General features: G+C 39.7%; 2 long non-coding RNA genes across 2 annotated transcripts; one reads left to right on the forward strand and one right to left on the reverse strand.

Moving 5' to 3' along the window:
* The first annotated feature begins 691 nt into the window (after window positions 1-691).
* Window positions 692-5,611, forward strand: LOC309713663. The gene is made up of 6 exons (XR_014278637.1): window positions 692-957; window positions 1,569-1,606; window positions 1,958-2,054; window positions 2,132-2,156; window positions 2,283-2,389; window positions 5,531-5,611. It is a non-coding gene; the product is annotated as an uncharacterized lncRNA (long non-coding RNA).
* LOC309713664 lies at window positions 4,050-8,833 on the reverse strand. Its single transcript, XR_014278638.1, has 3 exons — window positions 8,766-8,833; window positions 4,361-8,660; window positions 4,050-4,276 (listed from the first exon to the last, which is right to left on the reverse strand). It is a non-coding gene; the product is annotated as an uncharacterized lncRNA (long non-coding RNA).
* Window positions 8,834-18,004: the final 9,171 nt, after the last annotated feature.

An 18,004-nucleotide genomic window follows, 5' to 3' on the forward strand; every position in this document is an offset into this window, starting at 1 on the left:
AGTCTAAAAGATGAGTAAACAAAAATCTAAGTGAGGCTTTACATTTTATCAGTCTGAAGTTGTGTTTTAATATTTATCACAGTTTGGATTTATGAACCTTCATGTTACAGTGCAATGATATCACATAATGTAAACATAGACCCACAAATTTGACCTGAAAAAATGTGATTTCAGAGCCCATTTGCTCCTCAACATGGACAAGTTATATATCAAAATGGGAAAATATTTGTCCTCACTGAGAGAAATCTTGTGGTTTTCACATAAACGACCTCAGACTCCTATAATATCTGATAATTCTGGTCAAAACCTGAAGAGCAGGGTCTCTTTAACCTGCCACCGTGCTGATAAACAACAGGAACATGAAAACACTGCGTTTTCTACAGTGGAAACTTCTGGCAGGCATGGTAAGAGGATGTAATCACTTTACTGTAAATGGGGTTTATTTAAATGGTAAATGGTCTGCATCTGTATAGCGTTTGTTTGTATAACATGGTTTATCAGTGCAGCTCTGGCCATGTTGATTAACTGCGCTAACTGCATCCTATTTGCATGAAGAGCCTCTGCAGGATGACTGTTTCACGCTCACAGAGCCACAGAGGGACGACTTCCACCACGGTCAGCCGGTTGCAGCCAAAACACGTGCCATCCTCAGAACAATCACTTTAACTAGTCCTCCAACCTCAGCTTTGGGTGGTGCAGGATTACTGCTGTCAGGTCTTCTCCTCTGGTTTGTGCAGTCACCTCACAGCAGGGAGGCTTCAAACCCTCACAGGGCCTTTCTGTGGGGACTCTGCATGTTAGCTTAAGTGTGAGCTAAATAAAAAGCTTTTAGTTGTGAGATACACAAAAGTGTTACACAACAAGTGTTTAACTTTGTCATCGTGCAGCAGAAGTCTACCCCTTATCTCAGCCGAACAATGAGGAAGCTCAACTGACCACAGTCTGTTTCTTCTAAAGGTTTGTCATTCAGATAATGCCAAAGAAGCCCTCTGTGTGTTTTTGTGTGCTAATAATGGGTTAATAATGGGTAATAACATATTTTTGGGTGAAGAAACCATCCTTATGTACTGATGTTTGTGCCCTTTTGGGACAAACTATTTAAAGTTTTGTGTATCACAAAGTATTAATTAATTAAATTAATATTAAAGTAAAAGGAGAATATATTTAGAAAAAGAACTGTGTTAATCATCCCACTGTGTGTCAGAAAGTCCAGAGAACTATGTTGGCTATAACTCTGCATGATGTGACCGGATGCAGCAGGACACCCATGTGTACCTGAAGTACTGCTGTTCAATTCAATTCAATTTTATTTATATAGCACCAAATCGCAACAAAAGTCGCCTCAAGGCGCTTTATATTGTACAGTACTCATGTATATTGTGTCACTCATCTGTTCAAGCTCCAGATGTTAATGAAGCTATTATTACTGTACTTCAGCATCTTAGCAAGTCCCCAAAACAGGAATTTAACATACTACTGCTACTAGTACTAATACCATTACTACTAATACTAATACTATTAATATTACTGCTCCTTTGATCATTTGGTAACTACTGTAACTATTCCAGGTCACAGATGAGGTGTTGCCCTGAAAGGAGGAATTTATGTAAGTATCTCAGGGTCTTGTTCAGGTTGATTGATGGATCAGGGTCTGCAGTGACACAGACCTTGTAGGTAAAGCTGTTGATTTACTGATCACTCTAAGTCACGAGCTCTGTGTAGTGACCAAACGAATGAGATCACTGATACAAGCAGTAGAAATGAGCTTTCTCCAAATAATGGCTGGCACCATTTGAGCTGATCTATGATCTGTGGAAGCTTGTAAAAAGCTGGCGCACTCACAGAGTTCGTCATATTTGCTGACTGTGTCCACACATGGAGCGTTTTAGAGAACATGTGTGATGACACCTGATAAGATCTTTGTGCTGTTTTTTGTTTCTGTCTTCCTCATTTTCAGGTTGCCATGCCCCTTTGCTCATATAAAAACCTCAACTACTGCAGATCAAACCACTCCTTACAGCTGAGTGAAGATCACAGACCTTCCAACTGTGCAGGTATGTGAAGCACTTGGGTCACAGTTTGGTCTGAGTTCACTTTCCTACATTTCATTGGTTTCTTTCTTCTGTTGCAGTTTTAGGACAAACAAAGCAGTGAAGGTGAGAAAGTTTGAGATTTACTACTTGAATTTGGATTTAGCTGCCTTAAATTCATCTCTGGTTAGTTGTTTATTGGCGTTCACTGATTTAAAGTGGATCATAAACATGTTGTTTTCAACGGTGCAGATGAAGTTGATGCCCTGCTTCATGCTTTATGTCCTGCTGGCAGCTGGAACCAGTCTGGCTGTGGATGTGAACTGGCTGACTGAAGTTGTCAAAGCCATCAGGACAGAGTGAGTGAAATTTATTATGTCATTAACCATGGCAGGAAAACCACTGTCTCCTTAGCTTCCATGTTTTGGTTTAATGTGCTGGTTATTGCATTCGTTCAGCCCGGTCTCACAGTAAAATGTAAAATTTTCCACGTCTGCACCATGATTGTTTTGAAAGATTTATATGGAGGCACACAAACCTGGAAACTGATGGATTTCCACCCAGAGCAGTTTGGTCTTTGTCAGTGAGTCTGCATAAAAGTATGGCTCCCACAAGAGAAAAGACACAGCTTAATTCACCAGCAGGTTTACCCAGACTTAATACCGTCTGTGGCAGAAACTTGTTTTTCAAAACTCTGCTGATTCAGTCCTGGTCATTTATAATCTTAATGTGTTCTTGCTGATATATTCTGGAGCTTGAATTCTCTATTTTTTGAATGCCAGACTATTGCCACAATTCTACTTTCTGTGCTTGTGTGCTTTAGCTCCTATCTGTTTAATAAATAATCCATAAACCTGCAAGAACTACAGATGAAAATTGGTCTATATCACATCTGGCCCTTTGTAGTCTCACAGTAGTTTTTGAAATAGTCACCACCTCTGATCTAATTCACAGTTTTTTCATGTTTGAGAACACATATGCTGTCATACATGCTGAGTGCTGTGTTTGAGTCAAAACATACTTCATAAATTAAAAAAAACCATTAGGTCACTTTTAGAAAAAAGTAACTGGGTTAAAACACAAAGTCTCACATGTCCGAACAAAAACAAATATGGTCTTTAAATTAAGTAAATACAACCTGAGATGGACAACAACATAATACATTTTGGTGTGTCATGTTAGTCATTATTTAACAAAATGCCAAAATGCAGAACCAGAGTGTGTGAAAAACTGAGTCCAGCCCCTGGTTGTTTCTGTCATTTAGTTTTTCAGACTGTCTCTGCATGTTGGCTTAGCTACTGTTCAATGGTAGTGACTGTGTAAAATGTCATGTATTGATTATCTGAGGCTATATTTGAATAAGACCTGCTGAGGACCAGATGACTTCATTTACATCCCGATATGTAAAACCTTTCACAGGCAGTGTTGGGAAGGTTACTTTTAAAATGTATTCCATTACAGATTACAGAATATATGCCCCAAAATGTATTCTGTAACGTATTCTGTTACGTTACTCAATGACAGTAACGTATTCTGAATACTTTGGATTACTTAATATATTATCATGCTTTTTACAACAACGTGAATGTACTATTGCTGTGTGATTTATTACTATTACTGAAGGTCCGCGGCACCGAACTGTAGTAAAGGGACCTCTGACTAATACGGCGGGGTCCCTGTCGGCTCGTAGCCGAAAAATAGCTTTACTTTGTTGCGTGGGTCAACTTTTCTTGCGAGAAACAGAGAGAGGCGTTGAAAGGCTGCTCCAACGGAACTTATTGTTTTCAGAGGAAAACACGAACACGGTGTACAGTCGAGTCTTAATAGCTTACTTACAACTGGGCTCGTCAGGCACTCTTCTTGGCTGCAGTGGTTATTATTATATTTACATGCTTCCAGCTCCCATTTTTCCTCGATGACAACTCGTACCTTTCCACTCCCCTTTTTCTCCCTCCTCACGCTCACAGACCCATAATGTCAGGTTTCGTAGATCGGACTCACGCACAGACCACTAGTATCTTCAAAAGGTGCATTTATTTACAGTGTTTCCTACAGTGAAATTCATATATACACATAATGGTGCCAAAGGAAAAAGGGGTCGGGGTTCCAGGGTCCAGGAATGAAAGAGGCAGGAGTCCAGGAAGGGAAGGTTTCCATTCAGTCCTAACACATCTCCTCTCCTTTCCTCTATCTCTCTTGCTCCCGTTCAGTCGCCGGGCACGGGGAAGAACAAGTCCAGAGGCAATCTATGCACAGGCAGAAAAAAAAACATTAGTCTCCTGGTTCAGACATGCTCACAAACTGACTTTATAAAATACAGGACGACTGACGCTGAAGGCTCAACGATCCAGCGACGAGTAGAGCAGACTCGCCCTCTTAAGAAGGGTTCCAATCTCTCATGATCACCGACAGGTGTGCTGATCACCTCCAGGTGTGTAGGCCAGGGGCAGGAGCCCATGCTGAGCTCCGCCCCGGCAGGAGAAAGAGAATGGAAGAGGGCGAGAGAGAAAGAGAGAGCAGAGGTGAGAGAGAAAGGTAAACAAAAACAAAAGCACCTGACGGCTGTCAGCTGACGAGGAGCGGAGACCATGACACATAACGTGTATGGCAGTCCATTCTCCCTGCAACACGGACTACACTGCCCATGATGCTGCATTCTTTAGAGCTATGCTTGTAGCATTCTGCCTGTTAGCTTAGCACAACAACAACAACGAAAAGGCGCTCTCTCACCCAGGAAACACACAGTTGCAGAGAGAGAGAGAGAGCGTCGCCCTGTAACCATGGCAACAGTAACGCTGCCGCCTGGAACAACAGAACGTAGCTGTCAAACAAAACCCAAACAGTCCTGACCCGCGACAAAATGAAACAGGAAAGTACCGCAGTGTAATCCATTTATTTCAACAAAGTAACTGTATTCTGAATACCACCTTTTTAAACAGTAACTGTAACAGAATACAGTTACTCATATTTTGTATTTTAAATACGTAACGGCGGTACATGTATTCCGTTACTCCCCAACACTGTTCACAGGTGTTGTATGTTCTTAGTACCATGACTGTAAATTTATGCTTACTGACACAGACAAAGATCACAATTCATGCCCATTAACGCAAACACATTGACTGTTTGTTTTGCCCTAAGACCGGGCTGTTATACATCTGTCAGTAGTTTCTGTTTTTATCAGCAGCGCTAAGTGGCAAAAACTCAGGCTGGTACAGATGCTTTATATTGAATTTGGTTCAGTTTAAGTTTAATCAAACTTTTGGATAGCTAACCCTAACTAACCTAGACCAACACAACTAGTATCTGCTGGCTGTCTGTTATGAGGGGACCTCGACAGCAGACCTAATCACTAAAGTTGTGGACACATATATGTGACAGACACAGAGGTATCAGAGTACCGGTAGCGTGTCTGAAATGATCTGAGATGTTTGTTTCTCATTTGGCAAATACAGAATTTCTGTGTTAAAACTTCTGCGTTCTTCTCTCTTTGTTGTCAGGTACAGGATAGCTGGACAGTTTTGTCTAGCTGCAATCATCCCGCTGCACCAAGACACCAACACACTTCGTGAAATCCTCAGAGAAAACAGCTATAACAAAAAAGTGGAGACAGTCATTGGGGAACAAAACTCTGAAAACAGTCAAGTTTATGTAAGCAACAACATGGTTATAGCCAGGGCTTTAAAACGTGGCTATAACCACGCAGAATTTCGAGTTCTTCAAAAACTAGAACAATTGAGCCAAAACAGCGCTGGAAACTTCCTGCTGCTCTACTCTTATCTCTCCCCATGTAGCACGTGTACAGACATAATGGGTAACAATAACATCCATGAACTGATTAACAGTTACAAAGACAGAGCCTTTGTGTTTACAAAAGTTTATGACAAATCAAATTCTGAAACTCAGAATGTTAGAACCATATCCAGAGAGGAGTTGATAAATTCACTTAACGAACTCGCGTCTTCAATGGGCCTCAGAAACATATTTCGTTGTACTGAACTGTCAGGGTGTCACAGCTGCTTTCCAGATAGCTACTTGGAGTTTTGTATTAATAACAACGTTAGGCCTCAACAGGCAGGAAACCATAGATGGGAAAGGAGACAGAGTGAGAGCAGCAGAGGAGAAAGAAGATGGGGAAACAGGAGCAACAGTGGGAGCAGGCCCAACAGGAAAAACATGGGTGGAGGCAGCAGCAGCAAGCGGAACATGTACAGGAGTCGGAGTGAGAGCAGCAGAGAGTGAGAGCAGCAGCAGCAGAAACAGTAAAAAAACCTGGAAAACCCAAAGGTGGAGGCAGGAGCAGCAGGAAGAGAAGCAAACATAGTAACAAGAGAAGGAGCAGAGGAGGAAGTACATGGGGAAGCAGGGGGAGGAGCAGCAGTAAAAACAGGGGTGGAGGCTCCAGGGGGAGCAGTAGCAGTAAAGGTTAGAGGAGTTAAAACAAACCATCATCCCTGAAGACAAACTTCCTTCACACTTTTAAATGATTTTTTCCCCAAACAGCATTTAAATTCTACACTGTTCCAAAAAATAGTAATGTCAAATTATTTTACTGTGTATTTTACAGATGTGTACTGTTTTTCTAGAATATCATTACATTTACATAAGTAGACTGTGATCTGACACGTCAAATGTAAAATAACATAACATCACTGTAGATGTAATAAAACACAATTTACTTGTTTTTTAAATATATTTTTTTGTACATATGCATATTTAGATTGTAAAAATACATCTAGAAATGTATCATAATTTCACAAATATTTGTCTGTTATGTGAGAGAATGGTCTGTTAAAGTCAAATGTAATACCATGGAAAAATATATAAAATGCTCGAAAATTAATGAGAATAATCAATCATTAAAGGAGTATTTGAATTATAATTTTGCTGAAAATTTCATGTCACCTAGGTCTGATTCAATATTTCAGAGGTAACAAGTGATAATATAATTAATAGGAATAAAAACTAAAAAAAAACATATTGTGGTGTGTTGGGGGAACAGCTAGTTCTCTCCCATCATGCCTTGGGACATGTGCTGCTGTTTAGATGTTCTTGTTTTATTGTTTATGGTTACGTTACTTTTAACTGTTATCTTGAATGTTGTGTTTACGCCGTGGTGCTGAGTCACTGACAGTTGTTGTTTTGTAGAGGGAGTGCTGTACCATGAGTGACTTCTGTTGTGCTGTTTTTGAACATTGAGGCACATTGTAGCACTGGCAAGTGTTTTAATAAAGAGCTCTCCCTACCAGTTTGGGGTTAAATAACAAGTTCAATCTCTTTGTGAGCTTCTTTGTTAAGATTTCTCTGCATACCACAATGTAAGACATTGCACGGACACTCTGTGCTAATTATATATTTTGAAAAAGAAATGTAGATGTAGGAGTTGCAATTAATATAAATAACATGCTGCTAAGCATCAGCCAATGAATGTGAACTAACAACAAGGTCGCGGGTATGGCTGCGACCATAGGAAAAAACCCTAATATGAAGGTATTTTACTGTGCATTTTACAGTAATGTTCTGTTCTTCTAGAATATCATTAAAGTTACGTAAATAGACTTTGACTTCACATTTTGAATGTAAATTAACGTTAAATCACTGTAATGTAATACAACATAATTTTCATGATTATTAAATGTATCTGTCTGTACATATGCATATTTAGATTGTTAAAATACATTCACAAATGTATCATGATTTCACAAATATCTGTCCGTTATTTGAAAGATTGAACTGTTGAATTCAAATGTAATGCTATGGAAAAGTATATAACATGATCCCTATAAGCTTGTGTTACATCACATAAGTATTATTATCACTGCTAGTTAGGTCGTTCGTGGCTCAAGAGTTGGCAGTTTGCCTTGTGATCGGAAGATTTCCGGTTCGCGCCCCGGCTCTACTAGTGCTGGCCAAAGGGGCCCATGGTGCGATATGGCAGCCTCGCCTCTGTCAGTCTGTCTCAGGGCATGCAATCAATTGTTATTTAAACTGTATATTTCTGTACATTCACGTATTATGATTGTTGTTTATAGGTAATTTCATTGTTTGATCACGTAAAAATGTTCCTAATTTAATGTCTAAAAGCACTTGGAAAAGGCAGAATCCCATGTCAAATTAGCACAACAAACTCTATTTTCATTACTGAAAATGACCGTATTTTTATGGGACAGTTATTTTCTGTTATTTTACGGTCGCATTTTGGCGCCCCAGCTGCCGGAATATTACCGTTTTTTTAAGATGTTTTTTTCCCCTATTTATAGATGATTTCATTGTTTAATCACATTAACATGTTCCTGATTTAATGTTTAGCGCCACTTGAAAAAGGCGAGATCCCATGTCAAATTAGCGCAACTAATTGTATTTTCATTACTGGAAATAACCGTATTTTTATGCGGGAGTTATTTTCTGTTATTTCACGGTCGTATTTTGGCGCCCCAGCTGCCGGAATATTACCGTTGTTTTAGGATGTTTTTTTTAACAGTGCATATTGGTCAGCAAACTTAATGTTGATGATGTAATTTCCTGGTTCAGTGGGTCAGCAGGTGACCTTGCAGGTGCCATCCTCCTGGTCCTCAGTGTTTGTGTCCACTTAAGTGGGTCCTTCAGTGGAAAAGCTCAACCCACCGTAGTCTAATATATAATATAAAAAAGATGAGACTGACAAATATTTTATTTGAATGATTAAAAAATGAAAAAAAAAATATCACAGTATCTATGCTTTCACTGAGCATATACCTGCATCAATGATGAACTCTGCAGGCTGAAAAGTCCTGTTTGGATGACAGCCTGCTCCGATATTCATCTGTGGGCATAAAACACCAAAACTCAAGAGACTTTTCAGTGAGAAGAAAGACAAACCCTGCATGCCAGAGTGAAAGTGAGAGTGTGTGTGAGTGCATACTCACCCTGAATGGACTATCAGTCTCCCCAGGAGACCATCAGTGTGCTTCACAGGCTTACGTGGGGTGCAGGTGCAGGTGTATGTGCTGTTGCTATTATCCTTAACCTGGACAGCCACAGAATTGACTTCACCATCCTGTGCAGAAGACGAGGGATTATAGTTCAATCAGATTTAACACACCATATTTTTCGGACCATAAGGCGCACCAGTTTATAAGGAGCACTGTCAATGAACAGGTCTGGTTTCATACATGAGCCGCACTGGATTATAAAACGCATTAAGCAAAACAAAACAGTCAGATAAGTCAAACTTTACTCAACTCTTTCTTCTTGCTTCCTCCACTTCCGTACCATTGATTCATTCATGTTGAAATCTCTCACAGCTGCTCTATTCTCATGTTCTACTACGTGACTGACAGCCTTGAGTTTGCAATCCGCTTCGTCAGCATGTCTCTTAACAGGTGCTATTTTGGGGTCCTTATCCACACACAATACAGTAATATTATGTTGAAGCGCAGTACGTATCACTCCGCGAGGCTCCTGACTACGTAGCCGTGATGCTCCGACAATCCATCGAGCGGTGCGACTTCGTGACTTAGCAAAGTCGTACTAAAACATTTTTTGACAGATTTTTGAGCGCCGTGTATTACATAAAATCGGTTCAAGGTCAGTAAGCAAAACCAGAATTCATACATAAGGCGCACTGTCGATGTTTGAGAAAATTAAAGGATTTTAAGTGCAACTCATAGTCCGAAAAATGCAATACATGCAATATATTTAACCTATTTGTGATCATATACAAAGCCAGATATTCCTGGGCTATAATTTATAATTTTCAGAGGAGCTTTTCCTCCTTGCTTAAGATAAGATAGAACTTTATTAATCCCTCAGGTGGGTTCCTCTGTGAAATTCGGTTTCCAAATAGCACAGCACTGACAGAAGTTACATAATGTGAGCAGAATACCATATACAGTTGTGGTCAAAAGTTTACATACACTTGTAAAGAATATAATATAATGGCTCTACCGAGTGTCCCGTTATTTCTAAAACTCTAATTTTTCTCTGATAGAGTGATTGGAACAGATACTTCTTTGTCACAAAAAACATTCATGAAGTTTGGTTCTTTTATGACTTTATTATGGGTTAACAGAAAAAAGTGATCACATCTGCTGGGTCAAAAATATACATACAGCAGTGCTAATATTTGGTTACATGTCCCTTAGCCATTTTCACTTCAATTAGGCGCTTTTGGTAGCCATCCACAAGCTTCTGGTTGAATCTTTGACCACTCCTCTTGACAGAATTAGTGCAGTTCAGTTAAATTTGATGGCTTTCTGACATGGACTTGTTTCTTCAGCATTGTCCACATGTTTTCAATGGGGTTTAAGTCAGGACTTTGGGAAGGCCATTCTAAAACCCTTATTCTAGCCTGACTTAGCCATTCCTTTACCACTTTTGATGTGTGTTTGGGATCATTGTCCTGTTGGAACACCCAACTGTGCCCAAGACCCAACCTTCGTGCTGATGATTTTAGGTTATGTTGAAGAATGTGAAGGTAATCCTCCTTCTTCATTGTCCCATTTACTCTCTGTAAAGCACCAGTTCCATTGGCAGCAAAACAGCCCCACAGCATAATACTCCCACCACCATGCTTGATTGTAGGCATGGTGTTCTTGGGGTTAAAGGCCTCACCTTTTCTCCTCCAAACATATCGCTGGGCATTGTGGCCAAAAAGCTCGATTTTTGTTTCGTCTGACCACAGAACTTTCCTCCAGAAGGTCTTATCTTTGTCCATGTGATCAGCAGCAAACTTCAGTCGAACCTTAAGGTGCCGCTTTTGGAACTAGGGCTTCCTTCTTGCACGGCAGCCTCTCAGTCCATGGAGATGCAAAACACGTATGACTGTGGACAATAACACCTGTGTTCCAGCAGCTTCTAATTCTTGGCAGATCTGCTTTTTGGTGATTCTTGGTTGACTCTTCACCCTCCTGACCAATTTTCTCTCAGCAGCAGGTGATAGCTTGCGTTTTCTTCCTGATCTTGGCAGTGACGAAACAGTGCCATGCACTTTATACTTACAAACAATTGTTTGCACTGTTGCTCTTGGGACATGCAGCTGCTTTGAAATGGCCCCAAGTGACTTTCCTGACTTGTTCAAGTTAATAATTCGCTTTTTCAGATCCATGCTAAGCTCCTTTGACTTTCCCATTGCAGCGTTTGTGGGCGTTTGTATCCAATGAGCCCTATTTAACTGGCCTAAGAGAAGTCAGCAGCTGTAGTCACTCATAATCACTCACAAGAAGTTAAGAGGCCATGCTATGAAGCTCAGTTCACTGACAACTTTGTAAGTCACCAAAATTGCTAATTCATGTTGCTGTATGTATATTTTTGACCCAGCAGATGTGATCACTTTTTTCTGTTAACCCATAATAAAGTCATTAAAGAACCAAACTTCATGAATGTTTTTTGTGACAAAGAAGTATCTGTTCCAATCACTCTATCAGAGAAAAATCAGAGTTTTAGAAATAACGGGACACTCGGTAGAGCCATTATATTATATTCTTTACAAGTGTATGTAAACTTTTGACCACAACTGTATACACATATATAAATACAGAAGCATCAACTGTGAATTCAGTGGGTTTTCCAACAGTCAGACCACTGCTCTGAAGGCCTGGACCGTACGCCTTAACCTAGAGAAAACTATTTTAAACAAACAATTAAAAAAGGAACAAGTCAAAGACCTACTATAGCCAAAAGATCATTTACAGACTACAGCGCTGTGAAAAAATATTTGCCTCCTTTCTGATTTCGTATCTTATTCCATATTTGTCACACTTACACGTTTCAGATCAGTCTATTTTTAATATTAGACAAGAATGTCTAATATTAAACGGCAGTTTTCAAGGGGAAAAAGCTATCCAAACATACTTGGTCAACGAACGTCAACCCTAGTGGCTTCAAGCCTGGGCTTAGCCTCTACAGGAGAGACTGCATTGAATGATTAGTTTTCATGATTGTTGCCTCAAGACCTGAGATCATGGTGGTGGGCTTGTGATGGACACACATGGCTGAAAGCTCGACTGGGGTGTTCGTTGGCGGGGGTGACGCGATGTCACAAACTGTTTGCTTCCTCCCGATCAACAACACCACCAGTCACACATACACTTGTGAACTTAAATGTCTCAATAGTTATACCATCAGAATACTACAACTAGCAAAGCTTAATAAGCCTGAAACTATATTGCACTCCTACGTAAAATGAAAAGAAATTATTATTCCAGTTTTTCCATGACAATTTTTTCTTAGTGCATTGGTGGCAGAAAATCAGTTCTTTTTAAACTCAAGATAGAACAAGTAATAACATTTCTCTAATGTTCTTTTTCAAGCAACCTATTATGCTACAATATAGTCTTTGTGCCAGCGAGGCTTGTACTTGACGCGTGGCAGTCTTCTGGCAGTAGGTGAGCCAGTCTGAGTGTGGTGCAGCCTAGCAGTGTCAGCGTTCTTTTCAGTCACTGGGCGACAGCGTGCTAGATGAGTGGCATTCCAAATCTTTCCATCACTCAGCAAGAAGGCATTCAAGCCTTTGGCTTTTGTTACTGTTACAGGAGGGGTAAATCTGCGATGTCCTTTGGGAACATGGTGGGGTTTCCTTATCCTCACACTCTCTCCTGGTAGAAAAGAAGGTTTCCGTGCGTGACGCCTACCATCAGTGTAACGTTGCATTTTCAACTGATATTTCTGAACTGAGTGACGTGCAACGTATCCAGTGGAGACACAGCAGGAGGCAAAGGGAGTACATCCAGTATAGTACGCATCTTCCTGCCATACAGGAGTTCATAGGGAGAGAGGGAAGTAGTTGCATGCGGTGTTGCACAGTAAACTTGAAGCCAATCCAGCACAGTCGCCTTCCATGGTTTCGACTGCTGGATTGATGTCTGGATACAGGTGCGGAGGGCACGATGAAACCGTTCGATTGCTCCGTTTGCAGCTGGGTAGTAGACAGATGTTCTGCTGTGGGAGATGCCTCTATTCTGGAGGAATGAGGTGAACATTACAGAGGTGAACTGTGCACCATTGTCAGTTACGATGTTCTCTGGGTTGCCATGACGACTAAAGACAGATGAGAGGAACTGAATGACATCATCAGTAGTAGCATAAGGTGAAAAGGCAAGCTCAGGCCATTTGGAGTAGTAGTCAGTCAATGTTATGACGTATCTACAAGCAGGTATTGCAGTATCAAAAGGCCCAACAATGTCAAGACCAAGTTTTTTCCACGGTCCATCAGGCAGTGGGACGGGTTGGAGAGGAGCAGGATTAGTATGTGTAGTTTTGTCATTGGACTGGCAAAGGAGGCATGAGGTTATGGCAGACTGAACTTGTGAGTCCATTTTTGGCCACCAGTAGAGATCTCTTAATCTTTGTTTTGTGCACACAATGGTGACTTTCATGTGCCAGTGCAATCAGTTTAGGTCTCACTGAAAGTGGTGCAATGAGCCTTGAGCCTCTGAGAACATAATCACTTAGGGTTGAGAGTTCATTACGGATTTTGTAGTAAGGTGCAAGCGTGACATCAAATGCTTTGATTGAGGCAGGCCCGCCACTTTGTATTTGTGAACGCAAAGCAACCAGTTCAGGGCGAGTTGAACAGGCAGAGTCAAAGTCCGCACATGGAAGTGAGGACATGGCAGCAGAAACTTGGGCTACCATTTCATGATCTGAATCTGATGTGGAATGGGAAGAAACAGGCAGGGGCAGGCGAGAGAGACAGTCAGCTGTATAGTTCTGAGAACCTGGGCGGTAAATAACATCATAGTCAAAACACAGGAGGCGGGCAGACCAGCGGGCGATGCGCATGCCAGCCCTATTAAACCCTTTGGTGCTCAGCAGCGTTGTCAGAGCTTGGTGGTCTGTCCGCAGAGTGAAACGTCGGCCCCACAAATACGTTCTCCATTTCTCTGCAGCCCACACACAAGCATAAGCTTCTTTTTCAACAGTTGAGTACTTTTGTTCTGTTGCAGACAGTGTGCGGGAAGCAAACACCACAGGTTTTTCTGTGCCATCAGGTTGCACTTGAGCAAATACAGCACCAAGCCCATAGTCACTTGCATCAGTAGAGATCACAACACGCAAGGCAGGGTCAAACAGTGCCAGTGCAGGACTATTCACCAGGAGTTTTTTTACTTCTTCAAAGCTCGCTTGTGCACCTGAAGTCCATGTGAAAGTGTTCTTGTCGTTAGCACAGGCACACATAGGGGCTACAACAGTTGCAAAGTTTGGCAAGAACTTGGAGTACCATGACACCAAGCCCAGGAAGGATCTCACTGTGAGCGAAGTGAGGAGGGTTAAAGGGGCAGCACAGCAGCGTTTTGGAAAATAGTGTAAAGGCTTTTCAGGAAGCTTTTAGGACGCTGTGAAAATACTGAATTTGAATAGTGGAAGCTAGAAGTAGTGAATGTATCCTTCCTCTCTATCATTAGATGGAGAGAGTGTACAAAGGCCGGCATAGTGGGTCTGTGGCCACTCTTGCTTGCGCTTTTGCGTATCCGTCAGCCAGCTGTGGAGAAGAGCAAAGTTTTTACATGCAAAGAGCTGTAGTGAAAAGCAGTGTTCCAAACAATGAAATGTGTCCACTCCTTGTGCTTTTCATGCAGTAATGTTTGATGTTTGAAGCTATTTCTGCTGTTGTCCCATTCCCGGTGAAATCCGCTGTCCCTCCAATCCCGATCCTCTTGCAAAGCAATGAGCATTTGTCAGATGCATCAGTCATTGGCGGTACTCAGACAGGATCCTGGACGACTACACGGGGGCATGTCTGGGGTGGCTAAGAGACCAATTGAAGGATGCCATGTTTACTGAATATGTACCTAATTTCGTCAGGACATAGCTGGGTCCATTGCTTCTGCGTGCTCTATTTTCACAAGCAAAGGCCTGGCTCTTTCTCCTGGCACCTTCTCAGGTGATCTCCATGCCGTGGCTTCTTCTCAAATCAACGTCTGGACTGCCGCAAAACACCTGACCGTTGTCGACAGGATTCAAACCTGTGCGGGGAGACCCCAATGGATTTCTAGTCCATCGCCTTGACCGCTCGGCCACAACAACCACATTTGGCTGTGGAACTACATACTTGAAAGACATACGTCTTCCAAGTCCTACGCCACACGTCTTTCAAGGAGGATGTGCACAACAACGGCCACGCTGGATTGTAAATGCGGTAGCTGCATGACTTTGGTGCGAAAGCTTGTGGTTTCGCAGTTCCGTGAGATCGGTGCAGCACAGCTGCGGTTGAAGCTAGCTGGCTGACATTAGCTTGCTTGTTTGCATGAACAGTAACACACACAGCTGATGATTTTGCCACCGCAAAGAGCTGATCAGTACATGGTTAGTAAAATGTTATCTTTCATTTCATTTCATTTATTTATTTATTTCACACTTGGTACAACAGATCAAACAAAAAACAACCACACTTTCTATCAATAAAGCACTACAACCATGTGTGAAAAGGAGCAGGAAGAAGAAAATATTCTTATTAAACCCTGCCCCCTATCTACAATCGAACTTATATCACCAGTGGGCACCAAAAATCAGGGAACAAACTAATATTAACATTTCTCTCCGGTCATAACCCAAACCAAACAACAAATTTACAATCAGAATATACCACTCCACATAGTAACAAGGAGAAAAATTAAATTAAATAAATAAAACAAAAAATTATAAAGGATCCTTTTTCAATGAACTCCAATTTCATTCGCATTCTTCATACTGAGTTATCGTTTTAAGCATATAACACTTTTTAAAACAATGTAAACTTATACAATTCTTTAAATTATAATGAAGAGAGTTCCACAGTCGTATACCCCTAACCGTTGTACTCATCAATCTTTGTGTTGTCCTAGCTAACTGATGCTTAAAATAAAATTTCCTTCTACTCTCTTCTCCCCCTGAACACATTAAAAATACTCTTTGTAACTTAAAGGGCAAAATATTATTTTTAGCCTTAAACATAATTAATAGTGTCCGTAATTTCACTAAAATCTCCTAATTTTAATAATTTTGATTTTATAAATAATTTATTTGTATGTTCTCTATATTTAACATTATGAATCATTCGTATAACTTTCTTCTGTAATAAGTTTAGAGGTTTTATAGTATTCTCATATGTATTCCCCCAAACTTCAACACAGTAACTAAAATATGAGAAAAACAATGAAAAATATAAAATGCGCATTGTTTTATAATCTAATAAATCTCTTACACTTACACCATCTTCTTTCTAATATACTCAATATGAGATTTCCACGTCAAATTTTCATCTACTATTACACCCAAAAAACGAAATTCAGTAACTCTTTCAATCAATTCTTCATCAATGGACATAATGACTTCATCCTCCTTTACACGATTGCCAAATATCATGAATTTCGTTTTTGTCAGATTCAAAGATAATTTATTTACATCAAACCATTTTTTTAATCTTAACATCTCAGAAGTCATAATTTCAACCAAATCTTTCAAATTCTCTCCAGAGCGATAAAAATTTGTGTCATCTGCAAATAAAATAGAATTTAACCTTTTTGATACGTCACAGATATCATTAATATATAAATTAAAAAGTTTAGGTCCCAAAATAGAACCTTGAGGAACGCCACATACAATCTTCAATCTTTCAGAAGTATTGCCGAGATAATGTACATATTGCAACCTATTTTCTAAATAACTCCTTAACCAATTCAATGCCACTCCTCTCACACCATAGTTATACAATTTAGAAATCAAAATAGAATGTTGTAACGTATCAAAAGCTTTTTTTAAATCAACAAATACCCCCACTGTATATTTATTATTATGGGTTGCAGATGAAATATCGTCAATGAAAGTCAACAATGCTAATGCCGTTGATCTATTTTTACGAAATCCAAATTGATTTTCATTTATTAGTTGATATTTTTCAATAAAACTATCAAGTCTTTGCGCAAAGAGTTTTTCAAGCACTTTTGAAAACTGTGACAAAAGAGACACTGGCCTATAATTGTTAAAACTATGCTTATCTCCTGATTTATATAAGGGTATCACTTTTGCCACTTTCATTCGATCAGGAAATACTCCTGATTGTAGCGAAAGATTAAAAATATAGCAAAGAGGAATACTTATACAATCTAAAGTCTTTTTAATTATAACCATGTCTATACCATCACAGTCAGTAGATTTTTTATTTTTAAAATTTTCTACAATTGCTACTATTTCTTTTATGGTAATATCGGCCAAGAATATGGAATTAACCATTCTATTATCTCCTGTCCAGGCTTCCTCATATTCTGGATCGTCATTTTTCCTAATTAAATTTGCTAAAGTAGGTCCAACATTTACAAAAAAGGAATTGAATTCGTTTACTACTTCAGTCTTGTCTTCGACAACTTGATTATTCTTAATAAAATAATTAGGCCGATCTAAGGGTGTGTTCTTGTTACCCAATACCTCGTTAAAAATATTCCAAATGCCCTTAATATTATTCTTGTTTTCCTGAAAAAGTTTATTATAGTAGTCTTTCTTGGCTTTCCTCAATATTAATACCAACTTATTTTTATAAACTTTGTATTTCATTTCCGCATTCTTAGTTCTCTGTGTTATATAATCCCTATATAAATTTTTTTTCTTTTTACACGCATTTGCAAGACCCTTAGTTATCCAAGGTTTCATATTCATATTCTTTTTCTTATACTTAAATGATATCAATGGACAATGTTTATCATACAAGGCCAAATATGTATTTAAAAATGCTCCGTATGCAACGTTGACCTCATTAACATAAACCTCCTTCCAGTCCACTTCCATGAGATCTTGTCTAAACTTATTAATTGCCTCGTTATTTCTTAACCTTCTATGACTCACGAAACCAACTTCTTCCTTTCTTTTCATATTTAAATCAAAAGTAAAAAAGACTGGTATATGATCGCTTATATCATTCATGATGAGGCCACTCATAATATTACTCTCCAAACTATTAATTAAAATATGATCAATTAGTGTTTCTGATTTATCCGTTATTCTACTCGGCTTTATAATTAAAG

Source organism: Aulonocara stuartgranti, assembly GCF_965226115.1.
Source record: "Aulonocara stuartgranti genome assembly, chromosome: 9".
NCBI classification, from domain to species: domain Eukaryota; kingdom Metazoa; phylum Chordata; class Actinopteri; order Cichliformes; family Cichlidae; genus Aulonocara; species Aulonocara stuartgranti.